Source organism: Salmo salar, chromosome ssa10 (genome assembly GCF_905237065.1).
Source record: "Salmo salar chromosome ssa10, Ssal_v3.1, whole genome shotgun sequence".
Lineage (NCBI taxonomy): Eukaryota > Metazoa > Chordata > Actinopteri > Salmoniformes > Salmonidae > Salmo > Salmo salar.
Genome location: NC_059451.1, coordinates 94,843,804 through 94,863,971, shown reverse-complemented (window position 1 = coordinate 94,863,971; position 20,168 = coordinate 94,843,804). Strand labels below are relative to the sequence as shown.

The 20,168-nt window shown below is 44.6% G+C and overlaps 1 pseudogene; it reads left to right on the top strand.

Annotated features, from left to right (window-relative positions):
* Positions 1-462: 462 nt before the first annotated feature.
* The window catches only part of LOC123724480 (zona pellucida sperm-binding protein 4-like), a 58,445-nt pseudogene continuing 38,739 nt past the window's right edge, over positions 463-20,168 (top strand).

Below are 20,168 nucleotides of genomic sequence, written 5' to 3'. Positions count from 1 at the left end.
TTTTGAATAAGTTGCTACTAAAGGGCCATTAGCTACAGTTCTAGAGTAAAAAATGGGCCATGCAGGATTCTATCCTTGCACCTTACACTTTTGAATTGTATCTGACCATTATTTTTGTTGTTGGATGAACTACCACACACTAAGATACTGACAGAACGGCAAAACCTCCAATGACATGACATTTGTCGGTCATAAAGACCTTTCTCAAGGCCATGACCAAAATGTTGGATGTTAGCAAATGTTACACAACTGTTTTGAATACTGTGCTACTAAAGGACCATTAGCCAGGGAATTCGATTGGCTAAAACATTGACTCCTCATAAAAGGAACAGTCAAATAAGGAGGGGGCAGGTTTCCAATAAGTAAATAACGCTCCATCCATTATAAAAGCGGCCTCAACTCCTTCATCCTCAGAGCATCCAGAGAATATTGAGGATCACTTCTTGTCGTGAAGCCATTGCGATGAAGTGGAGTGCAGCTTGCTTCATGGCAGTGGCCATGCTTATTGATCTGTGTGACGCTCAATCCGTGAAAGGACAGAAACCACTACCGACGTGGCCTTCCCAACCGCTTCCTCAGGAGCCTGCTCAACCCCTTCCTCAGACGCCTGCCCAACCCCTTCATCAGAAGCCTGCCCAACCCATTCCTCAGCAGACTATTCAACCCCTTCTTCAGTGGCCTGTCCAACCCCTTCCTCAGAGGCCTACCCAAACTCTTCCTCAGTGGCCTACCCAACCCCTTCCTCTGTGGCCTGCCCAACCCATTCCTCCGTGGCCTGCCCAACCCCTTCCTCAGAGGCCTGCCCAACCCCTTCCTCCGTGGCCTGCCCAACCCCTTACTCAGCGGATTACCCAACCCCTTCCTCAGTGGACTACCCAACCCCTTCCTCAGTGGCCTGCCCAACACCTTCCTCAGAGTCCTGCCCAACCCCTTCCGCAGAGGCCTACCCAACCCCTTCCTCAGAGGCCTACCCAACCCCTTCCTCAGAGGCCTACCCAACCCCTTCCTCTGTGGCCTGCCCAACCCATTCCTCCGTGGCCTGCCCAACCCCTTCCTCAGCGGACTACCCAACCCCTTCCTCAGCAGACTACCCAACCCCTTCCTCAGTGGACTACCCAACCCCTTCCTCAGTGGCATGCCCAACACCTTCCTCAGAGTCCTGCCCAACCCCTTCCTCAGAAGCCTACCCAACCCCTTCCTCAGAGGCCTACCCAACCCCTTCCTCAGAGGCCTACCCAACCCCTTCCTCAGAGGCCTACCCAACCCCTTCCTCTGTGGCCTGCCCAACCCCTTCCTCAGAGGCCAGCCCAACCCCTTCCTCAGCAGACTACCCAACCCCTTCCTCAGCGGACTACCCAACCCCTTCCTCAGCGGACTACCCAACCCCTTCCTCAGCGGACTACCCAACCCCTTCCTCAGAGTCCTGCCCAACCCCTTCCTCAGAAGCCTACCCAACCCCTTCCTCAGAGGCCTACCCAACCCCTTCCTCTGTGGCCTGCCCAACCCATTCCTCCATGGCCTGCCCAACCCCTTCCTCAGAGGCCAGCCCAACCCCCTTCCTCCGTGGCCTGCCCAACCCCTTCCTCAGCAGATTACCCAACCCCTTCCTCAGCGGACTACCCAACCCCTTCCTCAGCGGACTACCCAACCCCTTCCTCAGCGGACTACCCAACCCCTTCCTCAGTGGCCTGCCCAACCCATTCCTCATTGGCCTACCCAACCCCTTTCTCAGTGGCCTACCCAACCCCTTCCTCAGTTGCCTGTCCAAACCCTTCCTCAGTTGCCTGTCCAACCCCTTACTCAGTGGCATGCCCAAACCCTTCCCCAGAGGCCTGCCCAACCCCTTACTCAGAAGCCTGACCAACCCATTCCTCAGAAGCCTGACCAACCCCTTCCTCAGAGGCCTGCCCAACCCCTTCATCAGTGGCCCGACCAACCCCTTCCTCAGATGCCTGCCCAACCCCTTCCTCAGTGGCCCGCCCAACCCCTTCCTCAGTGGCCAGACCATCCCCTTCCTCAGAGGCCCGCCCAACCCCTTCCTCAGTGGCCCACCCAACCCCTTCCTCAGTGGCCCGCCCAGCCTCTTCCTCAGAGGCCCGCCCAGCCTCTTCCTCAGAGGCTCGCCCAGCCCCTTCCTCAGTGGCCCGCCCAGCCCTTTCCTCAGTGGCCCACCCAGCCTCTTCCTCAGAGGCCCGCCCAACCCCTTCCTCAGTGGCCCGCCCAACCCCGTCCTCAGACTCACGCCCAACCCCGTCCTCAGACGCCTGCCCAATTCCTTCCTCAGAAGCCTGCCCAATTCCTTCCTCAGAAGCCTGCCCAAGCACCTCAGGCGCCTAAACACCAAGGCCCAAAGCAGACCTGTGATGTTGAGGGCAACGACAAGGTGCAATGTGGACTTCCTGACATCACTGGTGCCAAATGTGAGGCCATAAACTGCTGTTTCGATGGGCGTATGTGCTTCTATGGGAAAGCAGGTAGGTGTTGAACCATGCTCATTTTAAATCTAGAACTCTATGTTGTAGCAGTGTGATTTTATAGTTTATAGCCAGCTGGGCACATTCCAGTTGGATGCAGATGGCAAATTATGTAAAAGGAATAATAAGGCCATCTGCTAGCCGGTTGGGCTATACTGGTAGCAAAGTGCAGACAGCAGCCATTTGGAAAGGGAGAGCGGAGGGATGTTGAGAGGCAGACCCTCAGTCTGCTTCTCTTTCCCTTCGCTTAGACTGACCATCAGATGCAGGCACCATCAGCCCAGTAAAATAAAAAGCTAATTATTTAAATGTATGCTCACTCCACTGTGCCTCACAAGTAATACCACAATGGATCTATTACCGATGTGATCATTTAGCCTACCTCAAACGTTTTAAATGACTGAACAACAATGCATTGGCAAGGGAATTTAAGCAAAGCCAATATGAGGTGATAATGTATTGGACCTATAGCTTACTGCACAAACCTCATTGCTGCAGTACTGTTTTTAATTGGTGAATGTTGCATAGGCTTACTTAACTCATGTAAAAAAAAAAATATGAGCGGTAAATCTCAGCTTTCGTTTTGATTCAGAAAGTGATCTTGACTTAAAAAGGTTGGTGACCACTGTCCTAGAGTTTTCCTTGTTAACACTATCAACGTTTCCCTTTACTGTGGCAATTATGATCAAATCAACGCAATATTAGTCACTTTCGAGGCAACATACCGAAACAAAACAAACTATGTGAAAGATTTTGTAGGCAGAAACTCAGCCTGTACTCTACACAGACCAGTGCGGCATAAACAATCAGAGCTACAGTAGTCCTATATGCAGATAGACCATTGCCATATATGGATCTGTGCCATTTACTTTGAACTGGACTGTGTTTAGAGCATGAGCGGTCGTGAGTAGATGCTTGTTTTGAGATCGAAGTGAAAGCTGCATGTAGCCATGTGTGCACATTGTGTTCATACCCTTTGCTAGTCAGTGAATTACTAGCCAAGTTATAGATTGTTTGAAGTCAGCAATAGGGAAGTGATTGCTTCCTACAAAAGCACAGAACGTGTATATTTATAGACATGTTTGAAAAGAGAGTCAGGTAAAGAGCTTTTCTTGTCTAAAAGGGGCAGTGTTGTATTTTGGGACAGGATTGAATAAGTTAAATAGCCAATAGGCAGAGGGTAGCGTAATTTGTCTAATTCTCTGTAATAATAGAATGGGAATAATAATACATTTTATTTTGTAAAGTGGTTTCTTCCATCAAACACAACATTTTCAGTCACCTTGTCTAAAGGACAAGTGGATAAACAGATTAATGTCAAGACCTGCATGTTTTTTCAAAAGTAGGTCTATATTGAACACCACACATTGGCTGCTACTGTAGGCTGAATGATAGAACAGCTATTTCCATGTAAAATATTGTGGGATGCATTTTCTCCATTGTTTTTAATGGTAGGCCACTCTGGTAGGCTTACATTATGATCAAATAGCCACAGGAACCTACTTGGCCACTGTTAAAACTGTAACTTAAAGTGGGTACAGCCTCAGTGTTCACAGTAAACGCATGCTGGAAGTGGCACAGAATTTTCACAATGTTCAAGTTTGTGCTCAGCAGGCCTGAAATTTGCTCAGTGCCAAAAAACATTAGAGGGAACATTGGTTGCCACCATTTTGCACAACCTGTAAGATTAAGTTGTAACGCCCAAGCAAGAGAGAATCTTGCTAGCTACTACTTTGTGTCTGATGGAATGTTTACTAGTGCAACAACGGGAAACAGCAGTGATGCAGGAAAGCCGGGACTCCCAACTCCTTTTCCTATGCCAAACTGGTGTTGTATTAAGTACAGACGCTGTTAAGCCAGAGAAATTAAAAAGTGTGGGAGTCAACACAGAGGTCTAGAGTGACTAGTGGTAGCCTAAAATAAGATTTTAGGGTGTGGCTTGTTGGAGGCATGGCTTTGAGGTAGCTATTTTTGGCCACCCATGTTAGAGAACGTCATGCCAGTTCATCCATTATGCTATACTCTGTTAGAGTTTACTTCAATCACTTTGGCACATTTTTCATATGTAAGTGATATATTTTCAAAACTAAGTACAAAACTCTAAACTGATAACACTTCTAATGCCCTGTCACGCCAAATAATGTCCCCCGGCCAAATAGTATCCCCCTCTACGTCACAATGGGATTTGATAAACTATTAGTGTCCGTTGCTGTATCAACAGTGTGATGACCTAATGATTAGAATTTTGGAGATCATTACATTACAGCCTAAATGACGTTATTTTCATCATTGCTATGCAAACAAGGCTGATTTCTGTGACAATTTTGCTGTTTTAACAAGGTTATGTTTAGCTAATAAAATTTAAACATTAATTCAAACTACTTTTGGGTACCTTGTTAACATTCAACATGAAGTCCATGTCTTAAACATTGCTACGTTTAAGAAATGTCAAAGAAAACGTGTAATCTGCTTGACACATTGTTACTTACCATACAGAACAAGAAGTCAGCTAATTTCCACTCCATTCATATGCAAATCCGCTTGATTCATACACTGGCTTGCCTGGTTGTCATGTTTTTATTTTAACCTGCCCTTATCTTTCACTCATGCTGCCAAACATACCCTCGTAAAACTGACCATCCTACCGATCCTCGACTTCGGCGATGTCATTTACAAAATAGCCTCCAATACCCTACTCAATAAGCTGGATCTAGTCTATCACAGTGCCATCCGTTTTGTCACCAAAGCCCCATATACTACCCACCACTGCGACCTGTACGCTCTCGTTGGCTGGCCTTCGCTTCATACTCGTCACCAAACCCACTGACTCCAGGTCATCTACAAGACCCTGCTAGGTAAAGTTCCCCCTTATCTCAGCTCGCTGGTCACCATAGCAGCACCCACCTGTAGCACCCGCTCCAGCAGGTATATCTCTCTGGTCACCCCCAAAGCCAATTCCTCCTTTGGCCGCCTCTCCTTCCAGTTCTCTGCTGCCAATGACTGGAACGAACTACAAAAATCTCTGAAACTGGAAACACTTATCTCCCTCACTAGCTTTAAGCACCAGCTGTCAGAGCAGCTCACAGATTACTGCACCTGTACATAGCCCATCTATAATTTAGTCCAAACAACTACCTCTTCCCCTACTGTATTTATTTATTTATTTATTTATTTAGCTCCTTTGCACCCCATTATTTCTATTTCTACTTTGCACTTTCGTCCACTACAAATCTACCATTCCAGTGTTTTACTTGCTATATTGTATTTACCTCGCCACCATGGCCTTTTTTGCCCTTACCTCCCTTATCTCACCTCATTTGCTCACTTTGTATATAGACTTATTTTTCTACTATATTATTGACTGTATGTTTGTTTTACTCCATGTGTAACTCTGTGTTGTTGTATGTGTCAAACTGCTTTGCTTTATCTTGGCCAGGTCGCAATTGTAAATGAGAACTTGTTCTCAACTTGTCTACCTGGTTAAATAAAGGTGAAATAAAAAATAAATAAAAATCTACACTGAAATAATATGATTTCCTTATTATTTTATTTTTTCCTATCTCACATAGCTCATATATGTATCGGTTAGGTCCTAGGATACAACAATGAATAATGTGGAACAAATAAATACCATCAAAGGATACCTTACAATTTACAACAATGAACACCTTGTGAAACAGCTGTGAAAACCAACCTGGCAATATTTAAGATTTTAATACATCAACTTTGATAGTTTTTGATACAGTTGTGTCATTAATTTATTTTCACAGATTTGTTGTGCACTCACATGGCAATCAGACTAAAATACTGAATTCTGGTGTGTGGAATTCTGCCTGTCACTTGTTCTCAATAGGCAGCCAGTCTCAGAAGGGGGACTTGAAGAGGGAGACTGCAAGTATGATGTCTACCAGTATGATGCCCAGTGCAGTGGCTACCTGAGTAAGTAGGCTCCTCATAGCCTCTCTGGCCGCTGGGGGCAATGAAGCCCCGCTGCCGGTTTCTGACAACCTGTCAGCCCCGCTCACGGTGGTGAACAGTGCCAGCATCATCCCCCAAGAACAGCCCATCACTGGCCAACAGAGAACAGCTGTCGTCGCCATCGAAGCTATCAACCTCCTGACGCAGGGCATGCGCCCTCCGTTCAAGGACTGGCAGCAGATGGGCTCTGCCTGCGGTGGCTCCGGCCACACTTCCAGTGTGGGGTACTGGGCCCAGTAGAGGACCTAACAGCTCGCTGGTGCACCACTCCTGAGGGAGGGAGCTCATCCCCAGCCTGGCCAACCCACTCGCGCATGGCCTCCAATCACGCCAGGCGCAGGCGTTCTGAGTACACCACACAAAACAGGCATCCAGTATGGTGCTCCACCGCCCTCTCCGCATGGCTCAAACCCAGGCGGTGCATACACGAGGTATGCAGATCCCCAGGGGATGCCACCATCACACCTGTCACAAAGGGAAGCCATAAGCTCAGACCAGCCAACAAGACCACGGAGCAGGGGTCCGACGCCCTGGGAGTGCTAATGTCGTGACCCGCTTGGAGGAATAGCAACCCTGTGAGGGATAAATGACCCAGTAGCCCTGCAAAAAACAGGGAAGACCCGTGTGGGAAAAGCAGGCAGACAAAAAAACAGCAACCAGGTAATGGATTTGATTTGTTTTACGCCAACTGCAATATTACCTAGCCAGTTTAATATCCAAGCAGTAAAACCAGCACCATATGATGGAGTAACTCCATTAAGGAACTACAAAGTTAGTCTCAACGTAGTGGAATGCCCACCACGATACTCTTACACACTGCAGGGGAAAGAACAAGAAATAAAACCTGCAGGGTAATTAGCAAAGAACAGCATGTTAATGCAATTCACAACACACACATAGAAAAAGCCAGTCGGCAAGTTGTGTAAGGTAAATTACAGTTTGTGGGCAGCAAGAACCACCACACAAATGGATGCACACGGAGTCGTAGTGTAACGCTAACGAAACACAAGTACGACAAACCACCAGCGGAAGATACAGATCAACGAGTAGATCACTCAAGAGGAGGGGCTGGCCATGTGGTCAGTGAGCCAGTGACTATACTTCCATGCAAGATATTACACTTACCAGTGACTTACCAAGCGAACTTCAGAAAGTTTGTACCTCAAACCATACGGATGTCAGCAGACAAAATGAAACGTGTGTCGTGGGCATGGGGTCTATATATAGGGGTGGACCCCAGCCGTGACACTAGTGTACACGGGAGTAAATCTGTACATCCTCACCTCGGATGTATCCCTACGCCATGGAGTGATATCAACATATTGGAGTGATCCAATATAGTGTACCATAACTCTATTCCACATCAAGTAACTGATGCGAGCAGTAAAATTAGATTTAATAAGATTTTTAAAAAACACCTTATGGAACAGCGGGCCTATAAAGCAATACAAAGATAGGTAGGTTGGGCAAATTACATTTTGAAAAGATTTTTTCTGATAAAAAACAAGTTAATTGCATCCGTCGTGGAGCATAGTTTCATAATATTACCATATGTCCCAGCTGCTTGCCATAGTTATGAAGTAATCACGAAAAAAACAGGCTTTATATTAGGGCATTTTCCACCCTGCCAGCTCCTATTAATTCTATTGAGCACCATGGCACCAACTCGCCTTCCGAACGTTCTATTCCAAGTTTATTGTTCTATGTCACAATGCCTGCTTTGCTATTGTTGGCAATGAGACCTGCCCACGTTGCTGGTAGTTAAAATATAAACAGCAACAAAAAATGCCTCATGGAACTCTGAGGTTGTCCCATTGTTTACTAAAGGGAAATATACGTGTCTGTCTATTTTGCCAAATGTCTCACAATGTGTAATTTTTATTTTTCAAATTGGACACCATTAAACATGAGAATCTCCTCTTTCTAATTACGTACGGCTGGGCAGTGTACTCCGTTGTCATCAAACACTAGCCCAGAAATACCTTTTGCCCTTGGAAAGCTGAGCTCCCCCCATTGTTTTTCTATGGAGAAGCATGCTGGTATATTTCGGCAAAAATCTCACAATGTGTATATTTAGATTTTTTCAAGTCGGACACCATTTTAATCAGGATAATATCCTCTTTTTAATGACATAAGGTTGGGCAGGGTACTCTGCTGTCATCGATCGCTAGACCAGAAATAGTCAGAAGTTGGCATTTTTTTCCTACTTCCTCGTTATGCAGACATAAGCAAACTTGGCACCATCGAGGTGTGGATGTTTACTTTCTACACAAGTTGTTATTTTTCAGTTTCGTCCTAAAAACAGATTGTAGTGGTAAAAAGAAAAGGGATAGCATTTTTGGTGCCATTTAGGCAAAAAGGAATTCTAAGTGTCCCTCCAATCAAAACAGGCTCTGCGAACATTCGATACCATTCATTTGCTATGGGCTCACGCTAGTGTTCCAGCTTAACCAACGTTCTTTCGCCATTTTTCAACCAGAATGCTGCAATAACAGTTAGTCAGTTGTAACACGGGTTGTTTAAAGGGGACCAAGACGCAGCGTGTAGAGTGCTCATATTCACTTTATTAATGAAACACTTAACAAAAACAACAACACGACCACCACCACCAGTTCCGTCAGGTAACACATACAAAACGGAAAACAACTACCCACAAAAACCCAGGAAGAAAAACCCCTACTTAAATATCAGAGGCAACGAGGACTAGCTGCCTCCAACTGGAGATCAACCCCAAACAACCCCAACATAGAAATAGAAACACTAGAACTAAACATAGAAATAGAAAACATAGAAAAACACAAAACACCCTGTCACACCCTGACCTACTCTACTATAGAAAATGACATCTTACTAGGGTCAGGACGTGACATCAGTAGCTTGTTTGCTAGCTAAATACAACTGTCCGGCTAGCTAACTAGGCAGGCTGAGGTACAGTTGAAGTCGGATGTTTACATACACTTAGAAAGGAGTCATTAATACTAGTTTTTCAATGACTCCACAGATTTCTTGTTAACAAACTATAATTTTTCCAAGCCGGTTAGGACATCTACTTTGTGCATGACACAAGTAATTTTTCCAACAATTGTTTACAGACAGATTATTTCACTTATAATTCACTGTATCACAATTCCATTGTGTCAGAAGTTTACATACACTAAGCTGACTGTGCCTTTAAACAGCCTGGAAAATTCCCTAAAATGATGTCATTGCTTTAGAAGCTTCTGATGGGCTAATTGACATCATTTGAGTCAATTGGAGGTGTACCTGTGGATGTATTTCAAGGCCTACATTCAAACTCAGCGCCTCTTTGCTTGACATCATGGGAAAAAAGAAATAGAAATATGCCAAAGAATTGTAGACCTCCACAAGTCTGGTTCATCCTTGGGAGCAATTTCCAAACGCCTGAAGGTACCACGTTCATCTGTACAAACAATAGTACGGAAGTATAAACACCATGGGACCACGCAGCCACCATACCGCTCAGGATGGAGACACGTTCTGTCTCCTAGAGATGAACGTACGTTGGTGCGAAAGTTGCAAATCAATCCCAGAACAACAGCAAAGGACCTTGTGAAGATGCTAGAGGAAACAGGTACAAACATATCTATATCCACAGTAAAACGAGTCCTATATCAACATAACCTGAAAGGCCGCTCAGCAAGGAACAAGCTACTGCTCCAAAACCGCCATAAAAAAGCCAGACTACGGTTTGCAACTGCACATGGGGACAAAGATTGTACTTTTTGGAGAAATGTCCTCTGGTCTGATGAAACAAAAATAGAACTGTTTGGCCATAATGACCATCGTTATGTTTGGAGGGAAATGGGTTAGGCTTGCAAGCCGAAGTACCCCATCCCAACCGTGAAGCACTGGGGTGGCAGCATCATGTTGTGGGGGTGCTTTGCTGCAGGAGGGACTGGTGCACTTCACAAAATAGATGGCATCATTGGAAAGGAAAGGTATGTGGATATATTGAAGCAACATCACAAAACATCAGTCAGGAAGTTAAAGCTTGGTCGCAAATGGGTCTTCCAAATGGACAATGACCCCAAACATACTTCCAAAGTTGTGGCAAAAGGGCTTAAGGACTACAAAGTCAAGGTATTGGAGTGGCCATCACAAAGCCCTGACCTCAATCCTATAGAACATTTGTGGGCAGAACTGAAAAAGCATGTGCGAGCAAGGAGGCCTACAAACCTGACTCAGTTACACCAGCTCTGTCAGGAAGAATGGGCCAAGGTTGTGGAAGGCTACCCGAAACGTTTGACCCAAGTTAAGCAATTTAAAGGCAATGCTTCCTAATACTAATTGAGTGTATGTAAACTTCTGACCCAATGGGAATGTGATGAAAGAAATAAAAGCTGAAATAAATCATTTTCGCTACTATTATTCTGACATTTCACATTCTTAAAATAAAGTGGTTATCCTAAAACAGCAAATTTTTACTAGGATTAAATGTCAGGAATTGGGAAAAACTGAGTTTAAATGTATTTGGCTAAGGTGTATGTAAACTTCCGACTTCAACTGTATAAGTACAGTAGCTAGCAACTTCAATCTGTAAAAACAACATAAATTCTTTATTCCTATTTAACAATATGTATTAAGACTAAAACTCAGCAAAAAAAGAAAAGGTCCCTCTTTCAGGCCCCTGTCTTTCAAAGATAATTCGTAAAAATCCAAATAACTTCACAGATCTTCATTTTAAAGGGTTTAAAAACTGCTTCCCATGCTTGTTCAACGAACCATAAACAATTAATGAACATGCACCTGTGGAACGGTCGTTAAGACACTAACAGTTTACAGACGGTAGACAATTAAGGTCACAATTATGAAAACTTAGGCCTCTTTAGTGTCCTTTCTACTGACTCTGAAAAACACCAAAAGAAAGATGCCCAGGGTCCTTGCTCATCTGTGTGAACGTGCCTTAGGCATGCTGCAAGGAGGCATGAGGACTGCAGATGTGGCCAGGGCAATAAATTGCAATGTCCGTACCCTGAGACGCCTAAGACAGTGCTACAGGGAGACAGGACGGACAGCTGATCATCCTCGCAGTGGCAGACCACGTTTAACAACATCTGCACAGGATCAGTACATCCGAACATCACACCTGCAGGACAGGTACAGGATGGCAACAACAACTGGCCAAGTTACACCAGGAACTCACAATCCCTCCATCAGTGCTCAGACTGTCCGCATTAGGCTGAGAGAGAATGGACAGAGGGCTTGTAGGCCTGTTGTAAGGCAGGTCCTCACCAGACATCACCGGCAATCACCCACCGTTGCTGGACCAGACAGAACTGGCAAAAAGTGCTCTTCACTAACGAGTCGCTGTTTTGTCTCACCAGGGATGATGGTCAGATTCACGTTTATCGTCGAAGGAATGAGCGTTACAGTACTCTGTACTCTGGAGGGGGATCGATTTGGAGGTGGAGGGTCCGTCATGGTCTGGGGCGGTGTGTCACAGCATCATCAGACTGAGCTTGCTGTCATTGCAGGCAATGTCAACACTGTGCTTTACAGGGAAGACATCCTCCTCCCTCATGTGGTACCCTTCCTGCAGGCTCATCCTGACATGACCATCCAGCATGACAATGCCACCAGCCATACTGCTCGTTCTGTGCATGATTTCCTGCAAGACAGGAATGTCAGTGTTCTGCCATGGCCAGCGAAGAGCCCGGATCCCAATCCCATTGAGCACGTCTGGGACCTGTTGGATCGGATGGTGAGGGCTAGGGCCATTCCCCGCTACAATGTCCAGGAACTTGCAGATGCCTTGGTGGAAGAGTGGGATAACATATCACAGCAAGAACTGGCAAATCTGGTGCAGTCCATGAGGAGGAGATGCACTGCAGTACTTAATGCAGCCTGTGTCCACACCAGATACTGATTGTTACTTTTGATTTTGACCCCCCCCCCCCCTTCGTTCAGAGACACATTATTCAATTTCTGTTAGTCACATGTCTGTGGAACTTGATCAGTTTAGGTCTCAGTTGTTGAATCTTGTTATGTTCATACAAATATTTACACGTTAAGTTCTCTGAAAATAAACACAGTTGACAGTGAGAGGATGTTTCTTTTTTGCTGAGTTTACATGGTAAAGAAAGTGCTCTCTTTCCACTATTTTCAGTCCTCTGAAAACACCGTCATTGGCAAGCAATTCTGAAGCAATAGTTTTGCGCGGACTGAGCGAGCATTTATGCGGTGAAACAGAACTAGAACTGCTCGCATCCTCCTACCTGATACAATTGAGCCAAGCAACCAGCATTGCAACGGACGCTTTGGTTCATTAGGTAATCTGATTAGAATGTTGCAAGTTCTACCAACAGCCCTAGCAACAGAAGCTAGAACTAATCGAATCCCATTGTGACGTAGAGGGAGACACTATTTGGCGTGACACCTCCCCCCCATCTTACATTTAGAACCTTATTGGGGTTTCACACATCTTTCACCTGAGTCATCCATGCAAATGAGTTTTTCATGAAATACCATGAGCACATTTTGTTTAGTCACCAATACATCACATATTGATAGTTAAAATGACTAAATTACGAGCCTAACATTTAATCCAATAGCAAAACATAGAACAAACATTTCTGAATAGAAAGAATAGCAGATGGTAAATATAATTTTCCAAACATTTGTCTAACATGACATGCAAAACCTTTATTTGTTTTATCCAATGGCATGTTGTGAGCAGGTTGAGAAATATGTCAGTCTTAGTTTTATTATCCTTATACAGTACATGTCTTTCTATTAACTAAGTTACCAGTGAGCATTTTTTGTTGGAGCTGTTACAAAGTCATTAATAGTAATTTGCCATTTTTTTCATGTGAATACATTAACATATAAAAGGGGGAACATAGATACATTCGATATAATTTATGAGATTAATCAAAATCTACAGTGGCATGTGGAAGTATTCACTCCCCCTCACATTTTTCCTATTTTGTTGCCTTACAACCTGAAATTAATATGGATTTTTGGGAAGTTTGCCTTGTCTGTGAGTTTTGGTGGGCAGCCCTCTCTTGGCAGGTTTGTTGCGGTGCCATATTCTTTAAATTTTTTGAATAATGGATTAAATGGTGCTCCGTGGGATGTTCAAAGTTTTTGATATTTTTTAATCACCCAACCCGGATCTGTACTTCTTCACAACTTTGTCCCTGACCTGTTTGGAGCGCTCCTTGGTCTTCATGGTGCTGCTTGCTTGGTGGTGCCCCTTGCTTAGTGGTGTTCCAGACTCTGGGTTCTTACAGAACAGGTGTATATATACTGAGATCATGTGACAGATCATGTGACACTTAAATAAAGTCCACCTGTGTGCAATCTAACTAATTATGTGACTTCTGAAAGTAATTGGTTGCACCAAATCTTATTTAGTGGCTTCATAGCAAAGGGGGTGAATACATATACTATTCACGCACCACTTTTATGTTTTTCTTTTTTCTTTTTTTAAACAGGCTATTATTTTTTTCACTTCACCAATTTGGACTATTTTGTGTATGTCCATTACATGAAATCCAAATAAAATCCATTTAAATTACAGGTTGTAATGCAACAAAAAAGGAAAAACGTCAAGGGGGATGAAAACTTTTGAAAGGCCCTGTATTTTTAAACACTTTCTCATCCTTGGAGTCCTCCCAGATTTGGCCAAAATTGTGTTACAAAACATTACCTTTCTTTCCTTACATTTATGACACTGTTTTTTGTTGTTATACCACATACTAAGCATTTAATAATTGACTTACACATTGACCTTGATCCTGTGAAATCCTGGATATTGCTGTCAGATTCTTCTGTATGGAGATCTCAGAAGTGTACTGTAACCTCATAACATTTAGTATCTCCCTATGTTACATGTGGGCACACATATCTAAAATAATGTATGTGATTGACAAATCCAAAGTTTCAAACAGAACTTTAATATGATTAATAAAACAAAAATTGATACCTTCATTAACAGGGTTCTCCAATAGTTATGCGTAACAATTTGATGTCTAGCTGTTTAGTTAAGTTTGGACATGATCATGCAACATCAGCTGATGGCGTAGCAGTTCAGACGTCCTTTACCCTCCTCTTGTCGTGTCCCGTGTATATATATATTTACATATTTTTGTTCGCATATCTTTTTACATTTTTCCTTCTAAAAACTCAACCTCAAAGCACTCTACTGCAACCCGCCTCACCAATTTCAAAAAGAAAGTATTATTTACCTCAAATCTGAAATCCACAACAGAAGCTAGCCAGAAGCTAGCCAGAGGTTAGCCATTTTCACTGGCTAACGTTGGAGTTCAGCTAGCCACGGTTAGCTGTCCTCAACTATCCATTAGCTTGAAAAGCTATTGCCAGTTTTTTTTGTACAGCGACTCAGACCAGAGCATACCGGACCTATTCTCTCTCCTTTCCCCGGATTTCTACCGCAGGCTCTGGACATTTACACCTGGATCTTGCAGCTAACTAGCTGCTACCTGAGTGACTATTGGCAACGTCGGTCCCGGAATTAACACACATTATTCCGGAGCTAGCCAGATGAAGAGTTCCGGCAGCCACTCGTGGGCTTTTCCTGAGCTAGCCAGCTGAAGTGTCTCCTGGGCTACAATCACCTATCCTGACCCGTTTTACTGCCGATGCGGAGCCCCATCGGGCCTTCACGACTGGACCACCGACGTTATCTGCCCGAGGGAGTTATCCAACTGGCCCCTCCGTCGCGACGTAACCTGATCGCCCATCTGCGGCCCGCTAATCGTTAGCTGTCTTATCGGCTGCGATCTGAATAGGTCTATCGGACACTTTTCTTGGGCCACTATAACTAACTATTTTGCCAACTTGGACTGGTCCCCCCTTCCACACGGAACCCCACTAACCCACAGACGGAAACACACGAGGTGGCTAAAAACAGACCTCCCTCCATCTTCCACCAGCTTGCTACCTATGGCCCGGCTAGCTGTCTGAATCTCACTGGACCCTTTGATCACTCGGCTAAGCATGCCTCTCCTTAATATCAATATGCCATGTCCATTGCTGTTCTGGTTAGTGTTTATTGGCTTATTTCACTGTAGAGCCTCTAGCCCTGCTCATTATACCTTATCCAACCTCTCAGTTCCTCCACCCACACATGCTATGACATCTTCTGGTTTCAATTATGTTTCTAGAGACAATATCTCTCTCATCATCACTAAATGCCTAGGTTTAACTCCTCTGTATTCACATCCCACCATACCTTTGTCTGTACATTATACCTTGAAGCTATTTTATCGCCCCCAGAAACCTGCTCCTTTTACTCTCTATTCTGGACGTCAGACGACCAATTCTTATAGCTTTTAGCCGTACCCTCATACTCATTCTTCTCTGCTCCTCTGGGGATATAGAGGTGAATCCAGGCCCTGCAGTGCCTGGCTCCACTCCTACTCCCCAGGCGCTCTCTTTGATGACTTCTGTAACCGTAATAGCCTTGGTTTCATGCATGTTAACATTAGAAGCCTCCTCCCTAAGTTTGTTTTATTCACTGCTTTAGCACACTCTGCCAACCCGGATGTCCTAGCTGTGTCTGAATCTTGGCTTAGGAAGTCCACCAAAAACTCTGAAATCGTCATCCCTAACTACAACGTTTTCAGACAAGATAGAACGACCAAAGGGGGCGGTGTTGCAATCTACTGCAGAGATAGCCTGCAGAGTTCTGTCCTGCTATCCAGGTCTGTACCCAAACAATTTGAACTTCTACTTTTAAAAATCCACCTCTCCAAAAACAAGTCTCTCACCGTTGCCGCCTGCTATAGACCCCCCTCCGCCCCTAGCTGTGCTCTGGACACCATATGTGAACTGATTGCCCCCCATCTATCTTCGGAGCTCGTGCTACTAGGTGACCTAAACTGGGACATGCTTAACACCCCAGCCATCCTACAATCCAAGCTTGATGCCCTCAATCTCACATAAATTATTAATGAACCCACCAGGTACAACCCCAGGGCCGCGAGCACTGGTACCCTCATAGATATCATCCTAACCAACGTGCCCTCTAGGTACACCTCTGCTGTTTTCAACCAAGATCTCAGCGATCGCTGCCTCATTGCCTGCACCCGTAATGGGTCAGCGGTCGGGCGACCTCCACTCATAACTGTCAAACGCTCCCTGAAACATTTCAACGACCAAGCCTTTCTAATCGACCTGGCCCTGGTATCCTGGAAGGATATTGACCTCATCCCGTCAGTAGAGGATGCCTGGTTATTTTTTTTAAATGCCTTCCTCACCATCTTAAATAAGCATGCCCCCTTTCAAGAAATTTAGAACCAGGAACAGATATAGCCCTTGGTTCTCCCCAGACCTGACTGCCCTTAACCAACACAAAAATATCCTGTGGCGTTCTGCATTAGCATCGAACTGCCCCCGCGATATGCACATTTTCAGGGAAGTTAGAAACCAATACACACAGGCAGTTAGAAACACCAAGGCTAGCTTTTTCAAACAGAAATTTGCTTCCTGCAACTCAAACTCTAAAAAGTTCTGGGACATTGTAAAGTCCATGGAGAATAAGAACGCCTCCTCCCAACTGCCCACTGCACTGAGGATAGGAAACGCTGTCACCACCCGATAAGCCCACTATAATAGAGAATTTCAATAAGCATTTTTCTATGGCTGGCCATGCTTTCCACCTAACTACCCCTACTGCATTCAACAGCACTGCACCCCCACAGCTACTCGCCCAAGCCTCCCCCATTTCTCCTTCTCCCAAATCCATTCAGCTGATGTTCTAAAAGAGCTGCAAAATCTGGACCCCTACAAATCAGCTGGGCTTGACAATCTGGACCCTTTCTTTCTAAAATTATCTGCCGAAATTATTGCAACCCCTATTACTAGCCTGTTCAACCACTCTTTCGTGTCGTCTGAGATTCACATAGATTGGAAAGCAGCTGCTGTCATCCCCCTCTTCAAAGGAGGTGACACTCTTGACCCAAATTGCTACAGACCTATGTCCATCCTACCCTGCCTTTCTAAGGTCTTCGAAAGCCAAGTCAACAAACAGATTACCGACCATTTCGAATCCCACCGCACCCTCTCCGCTATGCAATCTGGTTTCAGAGCTGGTCATGGGTGCACCTCAGCCACGCTCAAGGTCCTAAACGACATCGTAACCGCCATCGATAAGAAACAATACTGTGCTGCCGTATTCATTGACCTGGTCAAAGCTTTTGACTCTGTTAATCACCACATCCTCATCGGCAGACTCAGTATCCTTGGTTTCTCAAACGATTGCGTCGCCTGGTTCACCAACTACTTCTCTGATAGAGTTCAGTGTGTCAAATCGGAGGGCCTGCTGTCCGGACCTCTGGCAGTCTCTATGGGGGTACCACAGGGTTCAATTCTTGGGCCAACTCTTTTCTCTGTATACATCAATGATGTCGCTCTTGCTGCTGGTGAATCTCTGATCCACCTCTACGCAGACGACACCATTCTGTATACTTCTGGCCCTTCATTGGACACTGTGTTAACAACCCTCCAGACGAGCTTCAATGCCATACAACTCTCCTTCCGTGGTCTCCAACTGCTCCTAAATACAAGTAAAACTAAATGCATGCTCTTCAACCGATCGCTGCCTGCACCTGCCCGCCTGTCCAGCATCACTTCTCTGGACGGTTCTAACTTAGAATTTGTGGACAACTACAAATACCTAGGTGTCTGGTTAGACTGTAAACTCTCCTTCCAGACTCACATCAATCATCTCCAATCCAAAGTTAAATCTAGAATTGGCTTCCTATTTCACAACAAAGCATCCTTCACTCATGCTGCCAAACATACCCTCGTAAAACTGACCATCCTACCAATCCTCGACTTCGGCGATGTCATTTACAAAATAGCCTCCAATACCCTACTCAACAAGCTGGATGCAGTCTATCACAGTGCCATCTGTTTTGTCACCAAAGCCCCATATACTACCCACCACTGCGACCTGTACGCTTTCGTTGGCTGGCCTTCGCTTCATAATCGTCGCCAAACACATTGGCTCCAGGTCATCTACAAGACCCTGCTAGGTAAAGTCCCCCCTTATCTCCGCTCACTGGTCACCATAGCAGCACCCACCTGTAGCACGCGCTCCAGCAGGTATATCTCTCTGGTCACCCCTAAAGCCAACTCCTCCTTTGGTCGTCTCTCCTTCCAGTTCTCTGCTGCCAATGACTGGAACGAACTACAAAAATCTCTAAAACTGGAAACACTTATCTCCCTCACTAGCTTTAAGCACCAGCTATCAGAGCAGCTCCCAGATCACTGCACCTGTCCATAGCCCATCTATAATTTAGCCCAAACAACTACCCCTTCCCCTACTGTATTTATTTATTTTATTTATTTTGCTCCTTTGCACCATATTATTTATATTTTAACTTTGAACTTTCTTCAAATAACAAATCTACCATTCCAGTGTTTTACTTGCTATACTTTATTTACTTTGCAACCATGGCCTTTTTTGCCTTTACCTCCCTTATCTCACATAATTTGCTCACATTGTATATAGTCTTATTTTTTTCTACTGTATCATTGATTGTATGTTGTTTTACTCCATGTGTAACTCTGTGTTTTTGTATGTTGTCGAACTGCTTTGCTTTATCTTGGCCAGGTCGCAATTGTAAATGAGAACTTGTTCTCAACTTGCCTATCTGGTTAAATAAAGGTGAAATTAATAATAAAAAAAAAATTCAAAACATTAAAAGCTTGTGTGATACTGCACGCAATTTAACAACAACCGAAGTGCGTGAATTAATGTTGATCTCGAGGGTTGACTTCTATGTTGTTATGGCAGTCAAGATAATTAGTCTACTTTGTGGACAACATTAAATCAACATTTCTGAGGTAAGATTACGGTTGGTGTACGTTTTGATCTTTTGTTTTCCAAGTTAAATGGAGCAATCGGGGAATGTGAAAACGGCTGTTTATTCGTTTTAAAATAGAAATCCCCCCCTCCCCAAAAAATTGCTTGTTTTATCATTTTTGCATATAAAACCAAAAATAACTTGATATTTCGATGATCAAATGTGGGTGGGTTTAAATGTGGAATGCCTGTTCAAGTGCACAGACAACACCCACACCCATTGTGGACAGGTGGATAAAAATCGAGCACACAGCCATGCAATCTCCTCAGTCAAACAGTAAAATAGCCTGTACTGAAAAGCTCAGTGACTTTCAACGTGACCACATCATAGGAAGCCACCTTTCCAAAAAGTCAGTTCATCAAGCCCCGCCCTCAGTCTCCGTGCGCCAAGCTGTTTGTTGCTACTTGGCAAACTTTTCGATTTTTACTTTCAATACATTTACCAACGTCTTAGTTTTTTTCATTCAACCTTTTCACCCCCGGATGCATTATATGGACATGGTTCTACAGGACCTACACCATCCGAAAAAGCTAAGTAGTAACGTTAACACTGCCATCTAATTGTAGTTGATGTACTCATAATATACAGGAGAACTATCGTCTTATGGTGAGGTACCCGTGTTGCAAGCACAGCTTCAGATGCAATCATTAGGCAAGTGCAATTTAAGTGTAGGAAAGGATGAAACAGCATCTGTGCCAACAGTAAGTTCGGATAGTAGTATAAATCCCCTCTACAGTCCCCGCAGCCGGACAACTTTCTCAAGACTTCTGGAATGAAATGCTATCGGCATGCTCATTCAGCCGACAAACTTTCAACCGTTTCTCCGCATTAAGCAATGAGTTGGAGTCAGAGGCGGAGC